Source organism: Hypanus sabinus, chromosome 6, assembly GCF_030144855.1.
Source record: "Hypanus sabinus isolate sHypSab1 chromosome 6, sHypSab1.hap1, whole genome shotgun sequence".
NCBI classification, from domain to species: domain Eukaryota; kingdom Metazoa; phylum Chordata; class Chondrichthyes; order Myliobatiformes; family Dasyatidae; genus Hypanus; species Hypanus sabinus.
The window spans coordinates 67,160,139-67,187,579 of record NC_082711.1 but is presented as its reverse complement, the minus strand read 5'-3'; the positions used below and the strand labels follow the sequence as shown (position 1 = coordinate 67,187,579).

Here is a 27,441-nt window from a genome sequence, read left to right as displayed (position 1 = left end):
AAGATGATGAGAGGCATTGATCATGTAGATAGTCAGAGGCTTTTTCCCAGGGCTGAAGTAGCTAGCACAAGTGGGCACAGTTTTAAGGTGCTTGGAAGAAGGTACAAAGGAGATGTCAGGGGTAAGTTTTTTTACGCAGGGAGTGGTGAGTGCATGGAATGGACTGCCGGCAACGGTGGTGGAGACGGATATGACAGTGTCTCTTAAGAGACTCCTGGAAAGGTATATGGAGCTCAGAAAAATAGTGGGCTATGGGTAACCCTAGGTAATTTCTCAAGTAAGGACATGTTCGGCACAGCTTTGTGGGCTGAAGGGCCTGTATTGGCTGTCGGTTTTCTATGTTTCTAAAGGTCAAACTATTTGGCAGAAATGCATATCACTATGTTTGAAGGAAAAAGGGCTCTGTTCAGCAACACCAGAACCTCACCCCAACTGTGAATCATGGTGGAAGGAGCATCATGGTTTGAGGCTGCTTTGCTGCCTCAGGGCCCAAACAGCTTGCAGTCATTGAAGGAACAATGAATTCAAAATTGTATCAAGACATTTTACAGGAGAATGTCAGGGTAGCAGTCCATCATGTGATAATGCAACAAGACAATGATCCAAAAGACAAGAGTAAATTAACAACAGAATGGTTTAAAGAGAAGAAAATTCATGTTTTGGGATGGCAAGGTCAAAGTCCTGACCTTAATCCTATAGAAATGTGGAAGGACCTGCAGCAAGCAGTTCATGCATGGAACATCCCAGAGTTGAAACAGTTACGCAAGGAAGACTACCAATGTACTGGACTGATCAACAGTTAACAGAAACATTTGTTTGAAGTTATTGCTGCACAAGTGAATCACACCAGTTACTGAAAACAAAGGTTCATATACTTTTTCCAACAATTACATGTCCCAATAAATAAATGAACAAATATTATGTTTTCCTATTATTTATTTAATTGAGTTTTCTATCTAGTTTTAGGACTTACATGAAGATCTAATCACATTTTAGGTCATATACTGTATATGCAAAAATAGAGAAAATTCTAACAGGGTTCACAAGCTTTCTAGCACCATTGTAAATGGAAGTGATGGCTCACTCCCCATTGTGCTTAATGTTTTTATACACACTGTGAAGGGGAGAATAATACTATCCCTGTCCTAATCCTTGCAGCATCTGTTGACCCTGTGATCTCTGTCTCAGGGGCCGACATGAGAACATCTTACAGAGGGTGAATCCTCACAAGGCATCAGGCCCCAATAGTATACATGGTAGGGTACTGTAAATCTGTGCCAACTAGCAGTCTGGAGCATTTAAGGAAATTATCAAACTCCCACAGCTATAGTCGGAAGTTCCCACCTGCTTCAAAAGGACAGAAATCATGCAAGTGCCCAAGAAGAGTAGGTTTCAATGACTATCGCTCGGTAACACTGACGTCTACTTTGATTAAATGTTTTAAGAGGTTAGCCTTGGTTAGAATTAACTTCCAGCTGAGCAAGGACCTGGACCAGTTGCAACTTGCCTACCATAACAGATCTACAGCACATGCAATTTCACTAGCTCTCCATTCAACTATGGAGCACCTGGACAACAGTCAAGAAACAGGCCTTTTCTCTTTGGAGCGACGGAGGATGAGAGGTGACCTGATAGAGGTGTATAAGATGATAAGAGGCATTGATCATGTGGATAGTCAGAGGCTTTTTCCCAGGGCTGAAATGGTTGCCACAAGAGGACACAGGTTTAAGGTGCGTGGGAGTAGGTACAAAGATGTCAGGGGTAAGTTTTTTTTTACACAGAGAGTAGTGAGTGCATGGAATGGGCTGTCAGCAACGATGGTGGAGGAGGTTACAATAGGGTCTTTTAAGAGACTTTTGAATAGGTACATGGAGCTTGCAAAGATAGATGGCTATGGGTAAGCCTAGTAATTTCTAAGGTAGGGACATGTTCGGCACAACTTTGTGGGCTGAAGGGCCTGTATTGTGCCGTAGGTTTTCTATGTTCCTACAGCAAAACATATATCAACAACATCATCCCCTCAGTATTCATCAACAAACTTCAAAACCTGGACCTCTGTCTGCAACAGGATCCTCAACTTACTTATCTAGAGACCACAGTCAGCATGGATCAATAATAACATCTTGTTAACAATCAACCCAGGTGCAATTCAAGGGCGTGCTCTCTACACCCATGACTGTGTGGCTAGGCGCGACTCAAGCACCATCTATAAATTCATTGTTGACAGCATCGTGGTTGGCAGAATTATAGGTGGTAGCAAGGTGGCATACAGAAGTAAGACAGATCAGCTGGTTGAGTGTTGTCAGAGCAACAACCTCACACTCAACACCAGCATTGATCGTGGACTTCAAAGATGAGAAGTCAGAAGAACACACACCAGTCCTCATTGAGAGGTCAGCAGTGGAAACAGTGAGCAGCTTCAATTTCCCCGGTGTCAACATCTCAGAGGGTCTGTGCTGGGCCCAACAAACTGATGGAATCGTACAGAAGACAAACCAGCAACTCTACTTCATTAGGAATTTTGGATTTGGTTTGTCACCAACTACTCTTGCAAGCTTCTACAAATGTACAGTGCAGAGCATTCTGGCTGGTTGGATTACAGTCTGGTATGGTGCCCCCAATGCACAGGATCACAAAAGGCTACAGAGGGTTGTTAACTCAAGACAGTTCCATCACAGACACAACCCTGACCCTTCCTGCTATTGAGGACATCTTTTTGTTAACAGCAAAGTAATGTCGCTTCCACTATTTAGTATTGTAACTTATAATAATATTTATGTCTTGCACTGTACTGCTGCCACTAGACAACAAATTTCAACCTAATTCTGATTCATTTGAAAGAAATGGGCACAATTCTATTGAAGAACTATTTTTGTATGTCTCTCAAAACAGGTCTTTTAGATATAATGCTGAAATGAAAGCCCCATTTGCTCCCTTGTATGATTTAAAAGATCCTGTACCACCAGTTTGACAAAGAATGAGAGATATTCTAGCAACCCAGTGAATATCTGCCCCTCAGTCACTACAAAAATATTATCATGTTATAATTTATGTTAGCTGAGCGATAGCTCCTGTCACTTTTCATACTTTGCATTCTTAACTTCCTCACTGGGAGGGCACAGTCAGTGTGAAACGGATATAACATCTCCTCCTTGCTGGCCATTAACACTGGCACACCTCAAGGGCACTTAGCCCACCGCTCTGCTCTCACTACGCCCATGACTGTGTAGCTAGGCACACCTCAAACAACAACTATAAATCTGCCGATGACACAACTACTGCTGGCAGAATTTCAGATTGTGATGAGGAGGCATACAGGAGCAAGAAAATCAGATGGGTGAGTGGTGTCACAATAACAACCTTGCACCAAGAAATAGATTGTGGACTTCAGGAAGGGGAAGTCGAGGGAATACAGACCAGTCCTTATCGAGGGATTAGCAATGGAAAAGGTGAGCAATTTCAAGTTCCTGGGTGTCAACATCTCTGAAAATCTATCCTGGACTCAATTACAAAGAAGGAATGATAGCAGCTATACTTCATATGGGTATGTCACCAAAGTCTCTCGCAAGTTTCTGCAGATGTACTGTAGACAGCATTCTAACTGGTTGCATCACCATCTGGTATGGAGAGGCAACTGCACAAGACTGGAAAAAGCTGTAGAAAGTTGTAAACTCAGACAACTCTGTCATGGGCACTAGCCTCCCTAGCATCAATGACACTATCAAAAGGCAATGCCTCAAAAAAGCAGTATCCATCGTTAAAAATCCCCATCACCCAGGACATGCACTCTCTCATAGTTACCATCAAAGAGGTGGTATTGGATCCTGAAGACGCACACTCACCATTTCAGAAACAGTTTCTTCCCTGCACACACTACCTCACTATTTTTTGTGTTTGTTCTCTCTTTTTGCACTATACATTTCTTATTGTAATTTATAGATTTTTTATGTATTGCAATATACTGCTGTCCCAAAACAACAAATTTCACGACCATATGTCAGTAATATTAAACCTGATTCTGATATTATAATAAAGTACATTTTAAGTGCAGTCTGCTGATTGGGAACTATTTTGGTACTGCCTGGCTATGAAAATTCATTTATAAATGCAAGTCTTTCTTTTAAGATCACAAAATTTAATATAAAAAACTGCAGGTGCCAGAAATCTGAAATTAAAACAGGAAAAGCTAGAAACATGCTGAATTTTCAAACTGAAATTTTAACTTCCTTTCTTTTTCAACAGATTAGTGATATGTTGAGTGTTTACACAACATTTTCTCGTTTTATTTAAGTTCTACAGATCAAACTAAACTGGTATCTGCATGTCATTTGTTTTTCCAGAACCTTACAGAACTTTCGCATATACTCAGAACGTATTATAATACTGATTACTGACGACTACATTAGGTTTCTAATTATCATTAACTTTACCCTCTTAAAAAGACACTTCCTCGTTTGGAGCGAATGCTCTTAGGTAGAACCATCAAAACAGTAAATGCAGGAGAGAGAGAAAAAGTTTATTATCTTTTAAATGCAGCAGTAACCGCGCACACACAGGATCCAAGCATGTCAACTTCACCCTCAAAAATAAATCAAGACCTCATCAATCACCAAGAAATAACTTCATGATCTTGATGGATGGAACCAATCGGAACATCAGATCTCTGCTTTTACTCGTTCTCACGAAAAGCCTTCGTTCTAGGCCTGAGAGCAACTCATATATGGGACACTCAAAGACCGGCTATGTGCAGCAGCACCCAATACCCTCCCCCACTCCCCCCAGCTCCTACAGCTGAGCTCAGGCCCAGCGGAGCTGACTGTGTTTGTTTACCTGATCTGCCGTCCGGACTCCGCCTCCTGTACCCTGTCCCAGAAACAGGAATCTCTCGTACCGCCGCTACTACCACTAGCCAGATAACCGGCAGCGCGGCTGCGTACCACCTTCGCCTCTTGCCGGCAACCGGGACTCCGCCTGCGCACTACCGGAAGGCTGGCAACCGGCAATACGCTTGCGCACCGAGTGCAGTGGGGGCGGTTCCCTGGGAAGGAAAGCGTGGATGAAACGGCGGGGCCTGATCTTACCTGAATGGGTGTGAATTCACATCAACCAGCATTTCACACATGGAAAGCTAGAGGCGGAGTACTGGAGAACGGTAGTGGTGTGCTTGATGACCTGTTTTTGCACTGTACGTCGAATCCATCATTTTTAATATGCATATTTACTCACTTGAAATCTGTATTTTATTACACCAGCTCTATTCATTTGTTCATATTATTGAAAGTAATTCAGTGGTTTGAATCAAGGCAACATCCATGTCCGTATATAGAAAAGGCAGAATCATGGAAATTTGTTCTAAAAGCAGGCCAATTGACCAATTGTGTTTGTGGTGAATGATACCCATTACATCTGCCTTTGTTATGATTAAGCCCCTAAAGTACAGAAAGTTTGAAGAGAATGCTAATATTATTTTTAAAATACAGGTTTTTGAGGACATTTCTGAAGAACTGAAGGATAGTGTTAATGAATTTAAGTCAATTTTCATAGTAGTTTCTGCTCATGTATCTGAAACTTAACTCCCAAGTCCTTCTGTTCCTTGATTCAGGACCTGACTATTTACCGCAAAAGACCTTCCATGATTTGACTTTCCAAATGCAACACCTTGCATTTGTCTGAATTAAATTGGAATTGCAGTTTCTTGGCCCACTTTATGCGCTGTTGATGGGGAGAGCTACGACACGCCCACATGACCCCAACATCTCCAGATGACCTTGTAATCTCAATCTTTGAGACTGATATTTGGCCATCCTTCAAGGAGGTGAATCCACAAAAGGGGTCTAATCCAGATTGTATAGCTGACTGAGTACTGAAGATCCGTGCAGACCAACTGGATGGAGTACGCATTTAGAAACATATTCAACCTCTTTCTTCTGTTGTCTGAGGTTTCTATCTGATTCAAAAAGTCAACTATTCTACTGGTGCCCAAGAAGAGCCTTGTGACCTGGCTCAACGATTACCATCTGGTAGTGCTTACATCAACTGTAATGAAGTGCTTCAAGAATTTGATTCTGGTGCAAATCAACTCCTGCTTCAGATCTCTGTATTCACTTCAGTCTCTCTACTGCTACAGTAGGTCAATAGCAGATGTGATTTCTTTGCCTCTTCACTGTATTCTGGACAATCTAGACAGTAGGAACTCGTGTGTTAGGCTGCTGATTATCAACTACAGCTCGTCATTCAACACAATCATCCCATATAAATTAATTATCAAGCTTCAAGACCTGATCTTCTGTACTTCCCTGTACAACTTGGTATGTGACTTCTTCATCAGTAGACTTCAGTTAATGGGGGATATTAATAACACTTCATACTCACTCACCATCAACAGAGTTACATGTGTTATGATCCCAGCCCCCTCCTTTGTGAGAATTGCAAGAGCACCCGTTGATGGGGGGGGGGGGGTCAGTAGACCCAGGAAGTGAGAGAGAGAGAAACGTGCAAAATTGCATGTCCCACCCGGGATACAGAATAAGATGCCAGCGACTATTGTCTCATGGAGACCACGTGAAAAGCCCTCGGGCAAGGTGGGCTGGTTGAGAGAGAGAGATTGCATCATCACAACCTGATTGACACCTGCGACCCCGTGAGGAAGTATAAAGGAGAGTCTCAGGGGGACAGCCCCTCAGACGCACCAAAAAGACACAAGAGTGTTCCCGCAGTAGCGGGAAGCCATTCTGAAGGAAGAACAATTCCAATATCATTAACATCCCCGGAGTAGGACAAATCACAGGTGGTGTTGAATCAGCTGAATGGTGCGAGTGTGGTGCCACAACAACCTCTCATTCAATATCAGTAAAACATTGAGTTTCAGGTGTCATTGAAACACTCTAACAAACTTCTCCAAGTGTACAGCTGAATCATCCTAACTGGTTGCATTAATATCTGCTATGACAACTGAAGTGTAGGGGGATGTATGAAGCTGCAGATAGTATATGCATGACTCTACACAATGATTTGCAGGCATATCTATCCCTGCCAGCGATAATACCTTAAGGAGGCACTGCCTTAAAAAGGCAGCATTCATTATCAAAGATCTCCACCACCCAGTCAATGCCATCTTCCTGCAGCTACCATCAATTATCAGATTCAGAAGCTTGAACTCCCACACCATAAGTTCAAGAACAGCCACTTCCCTTTGACCATTTGGTTCTTAAACCAACCAGCACAACCTTAATCACTAGGGTTTAGGAACACTGATCACTTTGCACTAAAATAAACTTTTTGTTCTAATTGTGTTCTTTCCTGTAAAAACTGTATTTTATTTATATTTTCTTGTGAATGTTACTTATATAATGCTATGTGCCCGTACTACTGCTGAAAGAATTTTTTTCACAGTACTTGTGCATATGACAATAAACTCAACTTTGAACTTTGAACATACCCAGCTTTCTGGTATCAGCTGCTTTTGTTTAAAATTAGTAAAAGGATTGGGAGTTAAAAGAGAACATGGTATCTAATGTGAGACAACATGCTTCCTTCATTAGAAAGGTAAGTTTACATTGTGAGTTACTTTACTAAGGTGTACCATAAGAAGATGAAAAGGGGAGAATGTGTGTTTAGATTATGTAATAAATAAATAGCAATCCTAGATATGGTCTCACAAAATACCTAAGGATATTGAGCTGTTCTTGTCTTCTTTGGAAAAACTGAGTGGGTCAGATATTTTCTACCATGTAGAAGGGGAAGTAACAATCTGCTGGAGGAACTCAGAAGGTCTGGTTGGATTTTTTTTGGGAAGAAAGGAATTGTCAGTGTTTTGGGTTGAAACAAAACACAAGGACTGAGAATGGAAAAGTAAGATGGCTGGCATAAAGAGGAGAAGGAGAATGGTGAGAACAGAGTCTGAGGTGACTGGATGACTGAGGAGGGGTGTAAGTTATCAGGCAAGTTGCACCTGATAGGGGAATTGGGAGACAAGGACAAGTGAAATTAGTCAAAGGAAAGAGGAAAAAAAGGGAGGCAGATGGAGTGAGTAGAGTGGGGAATGAAGCCTGGCCAGGTGATTGGAATTTCAGTGGGACAGCCTTTCAGGAACAATGATGACAACTCCTAGGTTTTCTGATAGTTATGGATAAGAATAAGTCTGGACCCCAGTAATAGTGGGGGTTAGTGTGCTAAATTGAGAGAGGTTTTTGAGTAAATCCAATCTTATATGTGGGAGTTATTTGAAGGCCAGTTGATCAAAATTCAGAACTAACATCCTCCTGCGAGGAAGAAAGATGAACACGGCAGGGTAGGGGTATCTTGGATGATGAAAGATGTTTCCAATTTGGTCAAAAAGTAAAATGAAACATGCAAGATTTAGGAAATCTGAAATCTGGTAAAGCCGTTGAGGAATATAAAGAAAGCAAGAGAGAACTTAAACCGGGAATCAGGAGGGCTAGATGGTCCATGAAGTTATCCTTGGCAAGTAGGATTATAGGGAATCACAAGCCCTTTAAAACATATATTAAAAGCAAAAGGATTATGAGGAAGAGGATACGACAATCAAGAGCAAAGGAGGGAATTTATGAATGGAGCTGGAGGAGGTGGGTGAGGACTTTGACTAAATTAGTACTTTTCATTGGTATAGATCAAGAAGAAGGACATGGATGATAACAAGGTCAGGGACAAGAATGCTGATATTCTAGGACATGTTGGTATGAAGAAGGAGAAAGCTTTTGGACTCTTGAAGAAAGTTAAGGTGGATAGGATCCCAGGATCTGATGGGATCTACCCCAGGTTATTGAGAGAGGCCAGGGAAGAGATTATGAGAAACATTAACAAAGGATTCAGCAGGATATAGACCTTCTGGAAATATGGGCAAAAAAATGGCAGATGGAATTTTATCTGAACAGTGTGAAATGTTGTACTTCGTGAGGTCAAATGTAAGAAAAATGTATACCTGTACAGTAAATGGTAGGACCCTCAAGGCCTTTGGTGTACGAAGAGATCTTGCAGTGCAATCTTCCGGATAGTGTTTGCACAGGTAGATAGAATGATGAAGAAGGCATTTGGCATACTTGCCTTCAATGGTTAGGGTGATGAGTATAAATGTTGGGAAGGCAAAATGCAGCTGTGTAAAACTTTGGTCCTGTCAAACTTAGAGTATTGTGTGTAGTTTTGGTTGCCACATCACTGGAAGGATGTGGACACTTTGGAGACTGTGCAAGCGGTTCACTAGAATGTTGTATGAATTAGTATTAGCTACAAGGGAAGGTTAGGCAGACTTGGATTGTTTTCTCCAGGGATGATTAAATGGAAATATATCAAATACGGTAATGAAAGGCATGGATAGGAAATACAGTACATGCAGGCAGATGTGACTAGTTTAGGTTAACATAGTGGTTGTCTATAGGAACTATTCCTGTGTTGTATTGTTCCATGTTCTAAGATAATGACCTAATTTACCATGCTGTAGCTCCTTATAGAGGAGCACTAAAACAAAGCTGTTCCATTGTTTTCAGCATTCGCTCTGATTCACTTTAAGACAACGTTTCAGTTATGACCAATGTTCATAAAAACTACATTCTTTAAGAGCTGCAGTTCCCTGATTCACTGAGCTTCTGGTGTCAGGTCAATGCCATGTCAGCAGCTAGTTATGAAAATTTAATGAGCCCTTCTTCTGAAGTCTAACATGACTACCTGTCTTCTTGTGGTGATGTATCCCTGCCATTTGCTTCAGGGAGTGGTCTTGACACTTGGGCCTAATTGTTCAAATCTTCATGATTAATGTGTACCCAACAGTAATTCCTCTGAATCTAGTCCCATTTTTTTTTTAAATTCAGGACTGAATGAATTGACTATTGCTTTTATATTGATAGAATTTTATATTAAGATCTTCACCATCTCATCCACAATGTACTTAAGTTACCCATGAGCCATAATTTTATGAGCGCTAGCCTCCATAGTATCCAGGACATCTTCAAGAAGCAATACCTCGAGAAGGTGGTGGCCATCATTAAGGATCTCCATCACCCAGGTTATGCCTTGTACTCATTGCTACCATCAGGAAGGAGGTACAGAAGCCTAAATGCAAACACTCAGCGATTCAGGAACAGCTTCTTCCTCTCCTCCCTCCAATTTCTGAATGGACATTGAACCCATGACATAGAACATAGAATAGTACAGCACAGTACAGGCCCTTTGGCCCATAATGTTGTGCCGACCCCTAAACCCTACATCCCATATAACTCCCCCCACCTTAAATTCCTCCATATACCCGTCCAGTAGTCGCTTACCACCACCTCACTTTATATTTTTATTTTTATGTTTTCACTACTTAATTTATATATGCTTACTGTAATTCATGTTTTATCTCTATCATGACTTTGTACGGCTGCAAAATCATCTGTGATATTAAACCTGATTCTGATGATGTACTGGTGATGCTGATAAGTTGATCTGTACCACAGGTATTTTGCCTATAGTGCTTACAGCTTCTATAATTGAACCGGAGTGCAAACACCCTGACATGTAAATGACCTTGTCTTCAGGCGAGAGAAATGGGAAGGACAGACCAATAATAGTGTTTGCTTGCTGAGCTTTCAGTTTCACACATGCAATGGCCTTCCAGAATTTCTATAGATAATCAGATAACAATTCTGATGTCACCCTGGCGCTGCTGAAAAGTATAAAGGACAGTATTTTCTCTGTTAATCTGACATTTCCATGCCTCCATTTCAAATCTGTAGATATGGCCATTTCCATATTGGGGTTTGCCCTCTTGCCAATACTACTACCATATGACAGCCTTGGCAGAAACTACAGGAGGACCTTGGTGCTCTATTGGCGTGAAGCTGTACAGACTAATGTGATCAGGATGTTAAGAATTTTCAAATTCTGCCTCAGTATTGTCTGTGGCCCACTTGGTTCATGAGCCAATTTTAACTTTGGCAAAAACACTTTAAATAATGTATTGGGAGAGGGAATGACCTGTAGAAGTTCTTCATGCATCACTATCATTTGGAGTCACAGAACACTGGAGCACTTCAGCCTATCAAGTCCATGCCAAACTGTTATTCTGCCAAGTCCCATCAACCCGCAACTGGACCATTGCCCTCCGTAGCCCTTCCATCTATGCGCTTATCCAAACTTTTCCTAAATGTTGCAATCAAACCCACATGCACTATTATTTATGGCAGTGCCTTCTGCACTAGCATCATCCTCTGATTAAAGAAGGTTTTCCTCAGATTCACCTTTTACCCTTGACCTATGACCTCTAGTTTTAGTCTCACACAACCTTAGTGGAAAAAGCCTACTTGCATTTACCCTATTTATACCCCCAATCATTTGTATACAGTACCTCAATCAAATCTCCCCTCATTCTCATACGCTCAGAGGAATAAAGTCCTAACCTATTTAACACTGTAACTCAGATCTTCAAGTCCCATCAGCACCTGTAGCATAGCATTTTGCATGGTGCTATTACAGTTCAGGCTGTTCTAGAGTTCGGAGTTCCATTCTGGGGCTATTATGAAAGCAGTCTCTGTACTTCCTCTCCATGGAATGCATGGGTTTTGCCAATTGCTCCAGTTTCCTCCCATAGTCCAAAGGTGTACCAGGCAGGCTACAGTTAATTGGGGTGGTGAGGTTGCTGGGGTGGTGTGGCTCAAAGTGATGCCAATAGGCCCTGCTTGGTGCTGTATCAACAAATAAAATAAGTAAAATTAATTTTCTCCATATTCTTTCACTCTTACTGATAGCTTTCCTTCAGGTAGGTGAGCAGAACTGCATACAGTCCTCCAAATTTGGCCTCACCAATATCTTATCAACTTCAACATAACATAATATCCCAATCCTGTACTCAATATTATGATTTATGAAGGACACTGTCAACATCTCTCTAACATTATCACTAATTCCATTCACCTGCATTTGGTCCATAGCCTTCTATGCCTTGTCTGTTTAGCTATATGTCCAAATGTCTTTAAACATAGTACTTGTATCTGTTTCAGTTATCAACCTTTGAAATCTCCTTCCTCTTATCTTAAACCTATAGCCTATTGATTTTGATATTCCTATGTAAGGAAAAAGATTGCATTAATCTCTTTTGGGTCAACCTTCAGCCTCTTTCACTCCAGAGAAAACAAGTCTCTCCCCCCCACTTCCAATCTCTCCTCTAATTTAGTCAACATTTTGGTAAGTAATCTCTGCTCTCTCTCCAGCACTATCAAATCATTCCAAAAGAGTGACGGTCATAGCTACACACTATACTCAGAGTTTGATCTAACCAGTGTCATGTAAAGTTCCAGCGATATGTCCCAAATTTTATTGTCTATGACTATAAAATTTTCTGGCCTATGCCTATATTACAGCTCGTTCTGCCTGTGTTGCCACTTCCAGGGAACAATTAACTTGAACTCAAAGGTTCCTCTATTCATCAACGTTCCTTAGTTTCTTATTCTATATGTCCAAATATTCCTACTTATTCTATATGTCCAAATTTTTGACCATATCATGATTTCTCATAACACAAAGCCATGCCATTTCTGCATGTGTTATGAAATAAGAGTTGAAAAAATTGCATGGGGGGGTTTGGGTTTGTCACCTGCATCCTGCCTTAGCCTTAGACAACCTCACTATTAGTTCTCGTGTCCTTGAATTTAGGTGAAGTGCATCAAGTCCTGAAGACTTGTAGTCCATCAATTTGCTCAGTATCTCTTCACTGACTGAAATTTACCTAAGTTTCTTCCTCCCTTCCAATTTGCAATTTACCATTTTTCTTGGATGTTACCTATATCCTGTAGTGTGAATTCTAATTGATATGTGTAATACTGAAACATGAGATAAAAGAAAAAATATTTCTCATCAAAATATTTAAAATTTAAATACTCACATTTTCTCACAGTATTTAGATCTATGCATTAGTAAGTATAGAAGAGGTATATGACTTTTATTCTGACATAACTTTCAGGCCGCCATTGTCATAACATTTATACCAATATCTCAAGTGATTCATATCTGAGGGAGATGTGAAGGAAGCTTTAAAGTTCATAAATGTTTATATCTTCTACTGAAAATTAAAATAGACTAATTACTGTTGATTTGTTTTCCTTGTATAACCAAAGAAGATAGTTGCATGAAGAAGAGTATGATGAGAAGTTATTTTATACCAGAAAAATGCAAGAATGGCTTTATTGTTTTTCCCCCTTGTGTATTTCTTTTACAAATTGGAGTTGTGGAAATTTACTTTAGCCATGTAGATAATTATAAAGCAAAGTGGCATTTTTGTGCATGTGTGGCAATGGGCATTATGTTTGGCATGAGGCTTTCCAAAGACTGTTATTGATGAAACCCAGGTGTAGCCTAAAGGAGAACACCTGACACAAAAACACACTGACTTCAGTACATTGCACAGAAATTTCATGCCATATTTTGGCTAAGCAAGCAATGTTGAAAATGAAATGTTTCTTTCCAGCTGAACTTGTTTGTGCATTGTTGCCAACTGTGGTTGGATGTACTCTGTAAATTGCAGCATGTTATTTAACAGAAAATAGGGCTGAGATATTGCACTCTTATTTATTATGGAGCAATAAACTTGACTACAACTTGCCTTCATTGAAAAGTAAGGAAACTTTGTTATGATCATGCAGAAGATAGAATGTGGTTGTGTTAAACACTGGCTGCAGTTCTATAGATACTCCAGAACAACTACAATTTTGCTTTCTGAATATTTTAGGGTGTATCTTATGGATTTTTGGGCTGCTGATCATGAAAATCACCATGAAATTTCCCTATCATGCACTGTTTTTTTGAAATTGCCTAAATTTGTTATTTCAATTGACTATTCAAATCAAACTGACTGATGCCAAGATTAAGGAAGGCATTTTTGCTGTTTCACAAATCAAACAGGTTATCAAGGACAGGCAATTTGAAGAATTAGTGGGATTGGAGAAAATAGCATGGAAGACATTCGAGGATGTTGTTAAAAATTTTCTTGGCAACTCCAGAACACCAGAGTAAGCGTAGCAAATTGACAACATGCTTCGAACATCCAAAACCATGAAGTGCAACATGTCACTAAAGATTCATTGTCTGCATTCCCACTTATACTTCCTCCCTGCAAATCCTGGTGCTGCCAGTGACGAGCATGGCGAAAGGTTTCACCAGGACTTTGTCATAATAGAGAAACAATGTCAGGACAACTGGAATCCATCAATGTTGGCCGATTATTGTTGGACACTTAAACGGGAAGCCTCAGACACTGAGTACAAATGAAAATCATCAACAAAACATTTTTAGCTTAGTTGAATTATTGCAAAGTGTCATTGTCATTATGTAATTAAACACATTCAAAAGAAGTTAATTTCTTGATTCTCCAAATTCCTACGTGATACAAGTACTCTGAAATTATATTTGTGTTCAGCTTCAAGTGGTCTATCAAAAACAAAAAAAAGTTCTGAGAAAGCCACACGCTTTTGCTATCCACTATACTTAACCAGTGAAAAGTGGATCAGTTGGTCACTTGTGCAACTCTGTGATTCAGTATTTTAATTTCAGTTTGTGATCAATACTTCAAATTGGAAGTTCTTGAACAAGGACCGAATGTGAAGAAGACATTTTCTAAAATTGCAACACACAGAAAATGCTGAAATTTGGCAGGTCAGGTGCATCTATGGAAATAAATAAACAGTTGGCGTTTTAGGCCAAGATATTTCTTCAGGACTGGAGAGGAATGGGGAAGATGTCAGAATAAAAAGGTGGTGGCAGGGGAAGGAGGATAACTACAAAGTGATAGGTGAAGCCAGGTGGATAGGAAACATAAAGGGTTGGATAGGAGAGGAGGGTGGGCCATAGGAAAAGGGGAGGGGAATCGGGAGAGATGATAGGCAGGTGAGAAGAGGTAAGAAACCAGAGTAGGAGGAGAGGGAGGGAATTTTTTTACTGGAAGAAGAAATCAATATTCATGCCATCAGGTTGGAGGTAATACAGATGTGTTGTCTCTCCACCCTGACAGTGGCCTGATCTTGTCACGTTGGAATGGGAATGGGAAGTAAAATGGTTTGCTGCTGCTAAGATCTGATTTTGGTGTATGGAGTGGAGGTGATTGATGAAGACATCCAATTTACAACAGGTCTCAGAGGAAGCTACATTGGTAGTACAATATTGTACATAATAGAAGACCCCAGCAGATTTGCAGGTAAATGTTGTCACACCTGGAAGGACTGTTTGTAGACCTGAATGGAGATGAGGCAGGAAGTGAATGGGCAGGTATAGCTCTTAAGATAAGTGCAAGAAGATTTGTGGAGAGGGATGAATGGACAATGGAATCTTAGATGGAGCAATCCCAGTGGAAAGCGGGGAGAGGATGGGGGAATGTAAAGAAATATTTGGTGGTAGATTCCCTTTGGAGATGGTGGAAGTTGCAGAGAATGATGTATTGGATATGGAGGTTCATGGGGTGGTAGGTAAGGACAACATGAGCTGAATTACTTCTGCGCTTGCTTTGACCAAGAGAACAAGGAAGTCACCCTCTAAGCAGATCTCCCACCTGGTGAACTGCCTCCCTCACTTTCCACCTCCAATGTTTGCGCCACCCTGAGCAGGGTGAATGTACGGAAGGCAGCTGGTCCGGATGGAATACCTGGCCATGTGCTCAGAGTCTGTGCAGGGCAGTTGGCCGGGGTCTTTACGGACATTTTCAATCTGTCCCTGGCCCAGGCATTTGTCCCCACAAGCTTCAAGATTGCCACCATCGTGCCAGTGCCAAAGCATTCCATTGCCACAGGCCTGAATGACTTCTGCCCAGTTGCACTCACCCACATTATTGCAAAGTGCTTTGAGAGACTGGGTTTATCATATCTGAAATCCTGTCTGCCCGTTACCCTGGACCCCCATCAATTTGCCTGTCGCACCAACAGGTCAACAGAGGATGTCATCTCCACGGCACTTCATTCTGCCCTGACCCACCTGGACAGCCCAGACTCTTATGTCAGAATGTTGTTCATTGACTTTAGTTTGGCATTCAAAACTGTGACCCCCTCCAAGCTGATCGCCAAACTTCGCCAGCTTGGTATCAGCTTATCCCTCTGCAATTGGACCTTGGACTTTCTGTCTAACAGACCCCAATCTGTTAAGTTAGACAACCTCTTCTCCTCCACTCTCACCCTGAACACTGGTGTGCCTCAAGGCTGTGTGCTGACCCCTCTTCTGTACTTCTTGTTCACCTATGACTGTGTTCTTGTACACAGTTATAACTCCTTAATCAAGTTCACAGACGACACCACGGTGGTTGGCCTGATCGGGGTGGGAGGGGGGGGGGATGATGAGACAAGGGACCTTGTCTCTTGGCCTACAGGGACAAGGTCCAGCACCTGGCAGTGTGGTGTGCCGACAACAACCTGGCCCTTAACATCCAGAAGACTAAGGAGATCATTGTGGACTTCAAGTATGCTAGGAGCCACACTCACGTTCCCATCTACATCAATGGAGCTGTAGTGGAGTGTGTATCAAGCTTCAAATTCCTTGGTGTCCACATTTCTGAGGATCTCACCTGGTCCCTGAACTCTTCCATCCTGATCAAAAAGGTGCAACAGTGCCTTTATTTCCTGAGGAGCATCAAGAAAGCTCACCTCTGTCCCAGGATATTGATGGACTTTTACCACTGTAACATTGAGATCATACTCACTCCAACTGAGTCTCAGTGTGGTATGGCAATTGTCCCGTATCAGACTACAAAGCACTCCAGCGTGTGGCGAAAACTGCCCAGTGGATTATCAGCACCCAATTGCTGATAATCTACCATTGAGAATATCTACCATTAACGCTCCTGGGCTGGGCAAAAAGCATTATCAAGGATGCATCTCACCCTAACCATGGACTTTTTACTCTCCTCCCATCCAGTAGGCACTACAGGAGCCTCTGCTCACACATCAGCAGGCACAGGAAGAGCTTCTTCCCTGAGGCTGTGACCCTGTTGAACCTCACATCACAGCACTAAGCAGTATTGGACCCATATTGTACTGTCTCAGTACTTTTATATTTGTGTGCTGTAGCACTTAATTTTTATTTGCAGTTATTTTGTAAGTAACACTATTCTTTGCATTTCTCGTTAGATGCTAACTGCATTTCATTTGGCTTTGTATCTGTACTCGGTACAATGACAATAAAGTTGAATCTAATCTATTACTGTTAAGGTGACAGGAAGATGGGGTGAGCATGGATTTTCAGAAAATGGGGGAGATGCAGGTGAGGGCAGCATCATTGGCAGAGAAAGGAAAATCCTGTTCTGTGAAGGACATCTCTGATTTCCTGGAATAGATAGCCGCATCCTGGGAACAACACTCGAAGGATCTGAGAAAAGGAAATAGCATTTTTACAGGAGAGAGTGGGAAGGATTCGGTGGCATTGGCTTGAAACTTGCTTCCTACGATGGTCTGGTAGCTGAGATGTTCAATAATTTCTAAATTAGAGAGGCTATAAAGGGCCATGTGAATAGAGCTGAGATGTAGATGTATTCAATCTCTTAGCAGAGAGTAAAATAGAACTTTAAGGACTGATTGGCCTCATTCAATATTATGAGTTCATGAATTAAAGAGCATTACATATTAAACTTTGTCTAGTCCTAGTGAGCAAATCACCAATGTAGTTGGGAAAAGTTTAAATCTTATGTTAGCAGATCCTAACAACTTCTTCCTCCATCATACCCCACACAGCACTTCAGTTAATTCCAAGTTGCATTACAGAATATAGGATGTCAATGACTTATTTCAAGGAAACCCCCAAATGATTGATAACATTATGCCTAAGTATGCAAATATAGATGGTCATTTCTGTGCCTGAAGTTGATCTTTGCAGTTCATCTGCCAAAAACAAGCTGTACTAGGATGCTGTTTCAAGAATAATGCATTCAATTTAACCTGAACTTGGTTATTGGATGGACAGTAAATAGGATTGCATGTAATCTTCAAATTTTTAAAGACATACTTTGCTTTTAGGGGTAAGACAATACTCAGATTAGGAGAGAGTAAGCAATTAAAATGTTAGAAAAAAAGTTATCATAATTGAAGACCAATGAGTTATTTATAACAAGTCAAGCTTGTAACCATGAAGCCTGAACGTTTGTATCTAGTAGCAAAGGCATGGCTGGAATACTTGTTGACTACTTTGCTTTTTTTTCCCACAGTAGGGGATATTGGTAACCTCATTAGAAACACAGTTAGATGTAATTTATAAGATGAAAATTGATAAGATTTTTATGAAATAATGGCTTGTTGCAGCTCCAGATAGGATGCACACAACAGGTTGCAGGAATCTGGGGTGATAAACATTCCGCTGAAGGAACTCAGGGGGTCCATCATCCATTAGGGAGTGGAGAGGAAACATTGGTGTTTCAGGTCAAAACACTGCTGCAGGACTGAGAGTGAAGAGATGAGATGGCCGACATAAAGAATAGAAGGGGAGTAGTAAGGTAGGAGTCGAAAGTGATTGGTGTACCGAGTAAGAGTGAAAGAAAGATGTCATTGTAGAAATGGAAAAAGGAATTGAAATGACATGCAACTACGAGCTTGGGATTGCTACTACAGACCAAGCGTAAGTACTCTACAAAACATTCACTCAGTATACGCTTAGTCTCACCAGTGTAAATGAAGCCACTTCAGGAGCACCGAGTGTATAGGCGTGTATGGTCTCTAATGCTGTAGAGGTGCATGTGAACCTTTACCTCATCTGCAAAGGTGTTTAGATGTTTCCTATTACCACAATTATCTGTCCATCATCTTTCTTCTCCACTGAAGGCCGAGATCCAATACAAAACAGAGGAACAGCTACTTATATTCCTGGGTGTTCTACAACCCAGTGATGTGAACATTGAGTATTCCAATTTTTGGTAGCACAACCCCTCCAGTGGGTTTTCCCCTCCCCATCCTGCACTCCTGATCCTCCTCCATTTCTCCTATTGTTATCTCATTTCCCCAAAACTTCCTTTTCTTCTCCTGGTTCCATCACCAACTACACATGCACAGTTCACACACAGGTCCCCACTCTCTCTCCACCAAACTGGTTCTGGTTCCATACTCCCCTAATGATTCCCATTATCAGCTCCTTTATTTCAAAGGTTCAAAGTACATTCATTATCAAAGTATGTATGCAGTTTCCAACCCTGAGAAACGTCTTCCCACAGACAGTCACAAAACAAAGAAACACCATGGAACCTGTTCAAAGGAAGCATCAAACATCCAACATGCAAAAAAATAAAAACCAAATCAAGCAAACAGCAATAAATGAGCAAAGAAACACAATATAGAGTCATTGAAACAGTCCAGGAATGTTAGGTTTAGTTCAGTTCAGTTCAATTTAGTGCTGTGTCCTCCATTTACTACAGGCCACAGAACCAGTCCAGATCAAAATTGCACAAAACAGCAATAACAAAAGGAGTAAGCAGAAACCAAAAACACATTATAACGTGAATGACAGAGTCCAATCCACAAACAGTGTTGATAAAGCCTTGGCCAAGACCCAAGACTCCAGCAGAATTGAGTGAGAGAGAGAGAGAGAGAGAGACCAGTCAAACACAGGCACCTTCCACTGGGAGCAGCAAGCAAGAGTGAGAGAGAGAGACCAGTCAAATACAGACACCTTCCTCCAGCAGAAGTGAGGAAGAGGCTGAGAGAAAGACCTATCAAATGTAGGCTGATGGCAATGAACACCTGCTCACTTTCTGCTCTTATCCTTGTTGTTTCCAATTTTGCTTAGCAAGGGCAAGATCAGTGAGAAATGGAATTAATCATGGGCTAGCGCACCATCTCCAGGCATCTTAGCCTCCAGGCCGCACGCGCTATTCTAAACCTCGCTGAACTCCCTCGAAGACAGCAAAGCGCTAGATCGCTCAATCAGCCTGAAAACATACCATCAAAATGTAAATCACATGCTCCAAAAGTAGCTGAATCATATTTGAAAGAAGAAGAAGAAGTGATTCCGGGAAAGATGGGTTTAACATATGAGGAGCATTTGGCAACTTTGGGCCTGTACTCGCTTGAATTTAGAAGAATCCATGGGGATCTCATTGAAACCTACCAAATATTGAAAGAACTAGATAGGGTGGATATGGAGAGGATGTTTTCTCTCTTGGTGTATCCAGAACTAGAGGGCACAGACTCAAAATTGAGAAGCAACCTTTTAGAACAGAGGCAAGGAGGAATCTTTAGCCAGAGTGTAGTGAATCTGTGGAATGCTTCAGAGTGCGATGGAGGCTGAGTCCGTAGGTATATTTAAGGTGGAAGTTGATTGTTTCCTGATTGGTCAGGGCATCAAGGAAATGGTGAGAAGGCAGGTGTATGGGGTTGAATGGGATCTGGAATCAGCCATGATGGAATGGCAGAGCAGACTCAATGGGCTGAATGGCCTAATTCTTCTCCTATGTCTTATGGTCTTAAAAGAAGTAGTTTCGTGAACTGTCTGAAGATGTTGCCTTTGGTCTTATTGTTCACTGGCACTATCTTCTTCTTTAACAGAGTACAGCACTGGTAGTCCTTCGTGTTCTTGCTTATCTCCCTCCAGCATCTGTCTTCGGCATTTACACTCCACTGCCCCTAACACCTTGATCCGTCTGCCTCTCAGTTTTTTTCTCTCCCTTTTTGTCTGCCTGTACAGTGCCTATAAAAAGTGTTTACCTCTCTTGGATGTTTTCATATTTCATTGTTTTACATTGTTGAATCACAGTGGATTTAATGTGGCTTTTTCAACCAAAAGAGAAATTTTCATGTCAAAGTGAAAACAGATCTCTCCAAATTGATCGCAATTAATTACAAATATAAAGCACAAAATAATTACATAAGTATTCACCACCCCCCTTTAAAATGACACACCAAATCATCACCGGTGCAGCTAATTGGTTTTAGAAGTCACATAATTAGTTAAATAGAGATCTATTTTTGGAAACGTGGGTGCAGTCAAGGTGTTTCAATTGATTGTAGTAAAAATGCACCTTTATCTGGAAGGTCATAAGACATAGGAGCAGAATAATGCCATTCAACCCATTGAGTCTGTTCCACCATTCCATTATGGCTAATTCTGGATCCCACTCAACCCCATACACCTGCTTTCTTGCCATAACCTTTGATGCCTTGACAGATCAGGAATCAATCAACTTCTGCCTTAAATATATCCATGGACTTGGCCTCCACCACAGTCTGTGGCTGAACATTCCACAGATTCTCTACTCTCTAGCAAAAAACCTCTGTTCTGTTCTTAACCTCTGTTCTAAAAGGTCACCGCTCAATCTTGAGGCTGTACCCTCTAGTTCTGGATACCCCCACCATCGGAAACATTCTCTCTACATACACCCTATCTAGTCCTTTTAACATTTGGTAGGTTTCAATGAGATCCCAATGTATTCTTCCAAATTCCAGTGCGTACAGGCCAAAGCCGCCAAACACTCCTCATATGTTAACCCTTTCATTCCTGGAATCTTCCTCATGAACCTCCTCTGGACTCTCTCCAATGACAACACATCCTTTCTGAGATAAGGATCCCAAATCTGTTGACAATACTCCAAGTGTGGCTTGAGTACTGTCTTATAAAGGCTCAGCATTATCTCCTTGCTTTCATAATCTATTCCCCTTGAAATAAATGTCAGCATTGCATTTGCCTTCTTTGCCACAGATTCAGCCTGTAAATTAACCTTATGGGAGTCTTGCAGAAGGTTTCTTAAGTCTCTGTGTACCTCTGATGTTTGAGCCTTCTCCCTATTTAGATGATAGTCCATGCTATTGTTCCTTTTACAAAAATGCATTATCATACATTTTCCAACACTGTAGTCATCTGTCACTTTTTTGCTCATTCTTCCGATTTGTCTAAGTCCTGCAATCGCAGCACCTACCCCTCCACATATCTTTGTATCATCCACCATTGGTGATCAACTGCTGGTGAGTCAGTATCCTAACAAAAACTACACCATGAAGACAAAAGAACCCTCCAGGCAACTCTTGAGAAAAAGTTATTGAAAAGCCCAAGTCAGGAGATGAATACAAGAAAATTTCAAGTTACTGAATATTGTTTAGAGTAGTTATTCAATCATCAAGAAATGGAAAGAATATGGCACAGCTGTAAATCTGACTTTCTTAAAAATTGAATGACTGTGCAAGAAGGGGACTAGTGCGGGAGGCCACCAAGAGACCTATGACAACTCTGAAGGAGTTACAAGCTTCAGTGGCTGAGATGGGAGAGACTGTTCTTACAACAACTGTTGCCCAGCTGCTTTATCAGTCACAGTTTTAAGGGAGAGTGGTAAAACGAAAGCCACTGTTGAAAACCACAAACATGAAATCTCGGCTAGAGTTTGCTGGAAGGTAGGCAGGAGACTCTGAAATCAGATGGAAGAATTTTCTGTGCTCTGATGAAACCATAATTGTGCTCTTTGGCCATCAGACTAAACACTATGTTTGGCATAAGCCAGACACTGCACATCATCAAAAATGCACCATCCCTATTGTGAGGTTTAGTGGCTGCATCATGCTGTGGGGATGCATACATGCATACAAGCCTGGAAGGCTTGTGAAGGTAGAGGGTAAAATGAATGCAGCAAACTACAGGGATACGTCCTGGATTGCTCAAGAAATTAGAGATAGAGACTGCAAAACAGTTCAAATGCAGTGTTTCAACGTGATATGCCAGAGAGCTACAGAAATTCAGTTATATGATATGGAAACAGGCCCTTCAGCCCAACTCACAGCAGGGTGGCTTTTTGAGCTGTTTCCATTTGTCTGCAATAGGCCCATATGCCTCTAAATCTTTCATACCTATGAGCTTATCCAAATGTTTTTTAATTGTCACTGTACCTGTTCCCTCCACTTCCTCTGTCAGCTCATTTTATATACCCACCTAGCCCAGCAAAAAGAAATCATGTGCCCTTTAAATATTTTCCCTTTCACCTTAAACCAAAGTCTTCTAGTTTCAGTCTCCCTAAGCATGTGATGAAGTTTAAGACTATCTTACCTAACTATGCCCCTCATGATTTTAAAATCAGGTTTATTATCATTGATGCATGTTGTGTTTATTTTTGTTTTGTGGCAACAGTACAGTCCCTAATTCCTTTCTTCCTAGAGATGCTGCTGCATACCCTGAGTTCCCCTAGCAGATTTTTCTTCTGTTTTGGATACGTCCTAGATGGCAAAGGAAATCAGAGGTACAGACTGCAAAATGGTTTGCCATTATGTTCAAATTTCCTGGATACAGAGAAGATGCAAGAAGAGAGTTCAGGGGGTGAATCCATGGAAAGCATCTGGACTGATGGGATAAACACAAAGTATACTGCAGATGCTGTGGTCAAATCAACATGTACAAACAAGCTGGATGAACTCAGTAGGTTGTGCAGCATCCGTTGAAATGAGCAGTCAATATCTCGGGCCAAGACCCTTCATCAGGACTGACAAAGGGTCTCGGCCCGAAACATTGACTGCTCATTTCAATGGACACTGCCCAACCTGCTGAGTTCATCCAGCTTGTTTGGATCGATGGGATACCTGACCACGTACTAAAGACCTGTGCTGATCAAATGGCTGGTGTGTTGACTAAGATCTTTAACCTCTTGCTTTGGTAGTTTGAGGCACCCACCTGCTTCAAGCAGACTTGATTTATATCGGTGTCTAAGAAGAACCTGTAACATGCCTTGATGACTATCACCCAGTTGCATTTTCATCCACAGTGATGAAGTGTTTTGAGAGGTCAGTGATGGAACATATCAGCTCCTGCCTAAGAGATGATTTGGATCTGCTCCAATTTGCCTGCTGGAGCAACAGTGCCACAGCAGATGCAATCTCATTAGCTCTTCGCTCAATCCTGGAACAAAATGCATACATCAGGATGCTCTTTATCGCTTACAGCTCAGCATTCAATACCATAATTGCCCTCAAAACTAATCAATAAACTTCAAGACCTGGGCCTCAATATTTCCTTGAGCAATTGGATATTGGATCAGATTGGCAACAACATCTCCTCCACAATCTCCATCAGCAAAGGTGCACCACAAGGCTGTGTGCTTAGTCCCCTGCTCTACTCACTCTACACGTATGACTGTGTGGCTAAGCACAGCTCCAATGTCATATTCAAGTTTGCTGATAACACTATTGTCATGGGCCAAATCAAAGGTGGTGATGAATCAGCATACAGGAGGGAGATTGAATTTGGCTGAGTGGTGACACAATAACAACCTCTCACTCAATGTCAGCAAGACTTCAGGAGAGGGAAACCAGAAGTTCAGGAGCTAGTCCTTATTGGAGGATCAGAGCCAGAAAATGTCAGGGACTTTAAATTTCTTGGTGGTAGTATTTCAGAGGGTCTGTCCTGAGTCCAGCATGTAAGTGCATTTGTGAACAAAACACTGCAGCACCTCTATTTCCTTAGGAGTTGCAGAGATTTGGCATGACATCTAAAACTTTGACAAACTTCTATAGATGTGGAGTGGGGAGTATATTGACTTGCTGCATCACAGCTTATTATGGAAGTACCAATGCCTTTGAATGGAAAATCCTATAAAAAGTAGTAGATCTGACCCAGCACGTCATGGGTAAAGACCTCCCAACCATTGAACACATCTACATGAAACACTGTCATAGAAGAGTGACAGCCATTATCAGGGATCCCCACTGCCAAGATCCTGCTCTCTTCTCACTGCTTCCATTAGGTAGAAGGTACAAGAGCCTCAGGACTTGCACCACAAGGTTCAAGAACAGTTACTAACTGTCAACCATCAACATTGAACAAAAGGGGATAACTACTCTCAACTTCTCTTGCCATCATTGAAATGTTCCCACAACCAATGATCTCACTTTCAAGAACTCTTTATCTCATGTTCTCATTTTTATTGCTATTTACTAGTATTTGCATTTGCTCTGTTTGTTGTCTTTTGCACTCTGGTTGATCTTTCACTGATCTTACTATTCTATAGATTTGTTGAGTATGCCCAGAAGAAAATGAATCTCAGGGTTGTATATGGTGATATATTTGTACTTGGATAATAAAAATTATTCTGAAGTTTAAACTTAGAGGTAGCTCCTAAGATATTAGAAATACTTAATGTTGATCAAAATCTTATAGATCTTGGTGATCACGGGCTATAGTGATCTGTGATAGGAGAAGATTAATGAAGGAACTTTGTTGCACAGAATTTTAGTGTAAGACCTGTCGTCTTGTGGAGAAATCAACAATAGTCTGGAAATCTGCCTCCAAGAATGCATAGATTCATCTGTATGTGCTAACCTGATGCCTGATTTGGAGAGATCTTATTTCAGGAGTGGAATGTTAAACATTTTCTGTTTATATTGTGAATTATTTCCAATCCAGCAAGAGCATTTTGAGAGATGAAACAAAGGAAATTGAGAAGAGGACTGGTGTAGTGACAGTGTTGCATTGGGATTTCATCTCTGATAGATTCATTGGTGAGGATCATTACTTATATGTCACTATGAAGTGGAAAGAAGAAGGTGATATTTTAAGCTAAAAGCCAGATTTGAGGAGGATCAATAAAATGATCCATAATCATCCTAGTTGGCAAAGTCGAGGACTTTTGTGAAGTAAAAGAATAGTGTTTGATGCTGTGCCCTGCATATTTCTTGGTAATTTGTTACAACTAAATTGATGGGTGGAAAATCAAGTTTTACTGCATCCCATCTGCTCCATTTACAGTCTGTAACCTCTCAAATATTTTCATTCAAGGTGGTAGATTCTCTTGTGCTCATAACTTTTCAGCCAACAAATGGTAGAAGTTCAAATTAATCTACCAAAGTGTTAAAAATTGGGGAGATAAAATCAATGATCCCTTCTTAGTGCATTCTGGTGTGCATTATTTATGAGCTTTTTTCAGCTCCCTGTCCTTGAAATAAAAACATAAATCATTTGCTAACTAAATCTCACTATAGATAAACAATACCAGCATGAGCATTAGGTGAGTAGGTGAGTAAATTCGTTAAGTTAATTTTTGTTTGTAAATGGGACTGTTTGACAATGATCCTCATAAGACTGATTAACAGCTTAAGAAAACCCAAAGATTAAAGGATCAATGGTAGAATTGATAGGGAATTAGGTCAAAAGCAGAAATTAGAAGATGTTGATAATGATCTTTTTACAAACTGAAGGATAGAAGACCATGGAAGAAAGGGAATGGGGAGGTGATGGGCAGGTGAGATGAAGTGAGAGGGGGAAATGGAAATGGTGAAGGGGGGGGCAATTACTGGTAGTTTCAAAAATCGAAGCTATCCAGATGCAATATGAGGTGTTACTCCTCCAACCTGAGTGTGGCCTCATCACGGCAGTAGACAAGGCCATGGATTGACATGTCAGAATGAAACTGGGAATGGGAAGTAGAATTTAAATAGATGGTCACCAAGAGATCCTGATTCTTCTGGTGGATGGAGCATAGATGCTCAATGAAGTGGTGTCCCAATCTGTGTTGGGTCTCACCGATGTATAGGAGGCCAAATCAGGTGCACCAGATACAGAATTTGACCCCAACAGACTCACAGGTGAGGTGTCGCTCATCTGGAAGGACTGTTTAGGACCCAGAATGGTAGCAATGGAGGTATAGGGGCAGGTATGTTACTTGTTCCACTTGCAAGAATAAGTACCAGAAGAGAGATCAGTGGGAATGGATGAATGGATTAGGGAGTCGTGTAGGGAGCGATCTCTGTGGAAAGTGTGGGGAGGTAAAGGTGTGCTTCGTGGTGGGATCCCATTGGAGATGGCAAACATTACGGAAGCTACTGGGGTGGTAGGTGAGGACAAGAGAATCCCTTTCCCTGGTGGGGTGGTGGGAGGATAGGTGAGGGCAGATGTGCATGAATTGGAAGAGATGCCGGTGAGGGCAGCATTGATGGTGGAGGAAGGAAAGCCCTTTTCTTTGAAGAAGGAGAACATTTCATTAGTACTGAAATGAAAAGCCTCATCCTGAGAGCAGATGTGGTAAAGACAGAGGAACTGACAGAAGGGGATGGCATTTTAACAAGTGACAAGGTGGGAAGATGAATAGTCCAAGTAGCTGTGAGAATCAGTGGGTTTGTAAAAGATACCAGCAGATAAACCGTCTCCAGAGATAGAGACAGAGAGATCAAGAAAGGGGTAGGAGATGTTGGAAATGGACCAGGTAAATTTGAGAGTAAGATGGAAGTTGGAGGCAAAGTTGATCAAGTCAACAAGCTCAGCATGGGTCAGGAATCATTCCCAATGTAGTCGTTGATGTCGCATAGGAAAAGTTGTGGAGTGATACCGGTGTATTCTTGGAACATAGACTGTTCCACTGATGTAGGCTTGGAATATAGACTGTTCCAAAATTTACAAGTTTGTGGATGACACAAGGTTTGAAAATATGGTAAATAGAGACATTTCACTTACTAGATTCTGTATTTATCATAACTACATGAAATATCAAAAGATCCCGAAGTTGTAAGTATGAGGCAATGAACACCTATAATT

At 41.2% G+C, this 27,441-nt stretch overlaps 1 protein-coding gene and 1 long non-coding RNA gene across 3 annotated transcripts in view; one reads left to right on the top strand and one right to left on the bottom strand.

Annotated features, from left to right (window-relative positions):
• The window catches only part of tbc1d5 (TBC1 domain family, member 5), a 469,693-nt gene extending 464,727 nt beyond the window's left edge, over positions 1-4,966 (bottom strand). Inside the window, exon 1 of the mRNA XM_059972347.1 lies at positions 4,831-4,966. The gene's annotated coding sequence lies outside the window, so the exon portion shown is untranslated. The remainder of the gene's footprint in view (positions 1-4,830) is intronic.
• Positions 4,967-5,036: 70 nt separating this feature from the next.
• Positions 5,037-27,441, top strand: part of LOC132395014 (uncharacterized) — a 183,066-nt gene continuing 160,661 nt past the window's right edge. The window contains exon 1 of one of the 2 annotated variants that reach the window (XR_009512484.1): positions 5,037-5,185. This is a non-coding gene — a long non-coding RNA (uncharacterized LOC132395014). Of the gene's footprint in view, positions 5,186-7,488; positions 7,546-27,441 lie in introns of those variants that run through there. The other variant, XR_009512485.1, reaches the window with a different exon arrangement.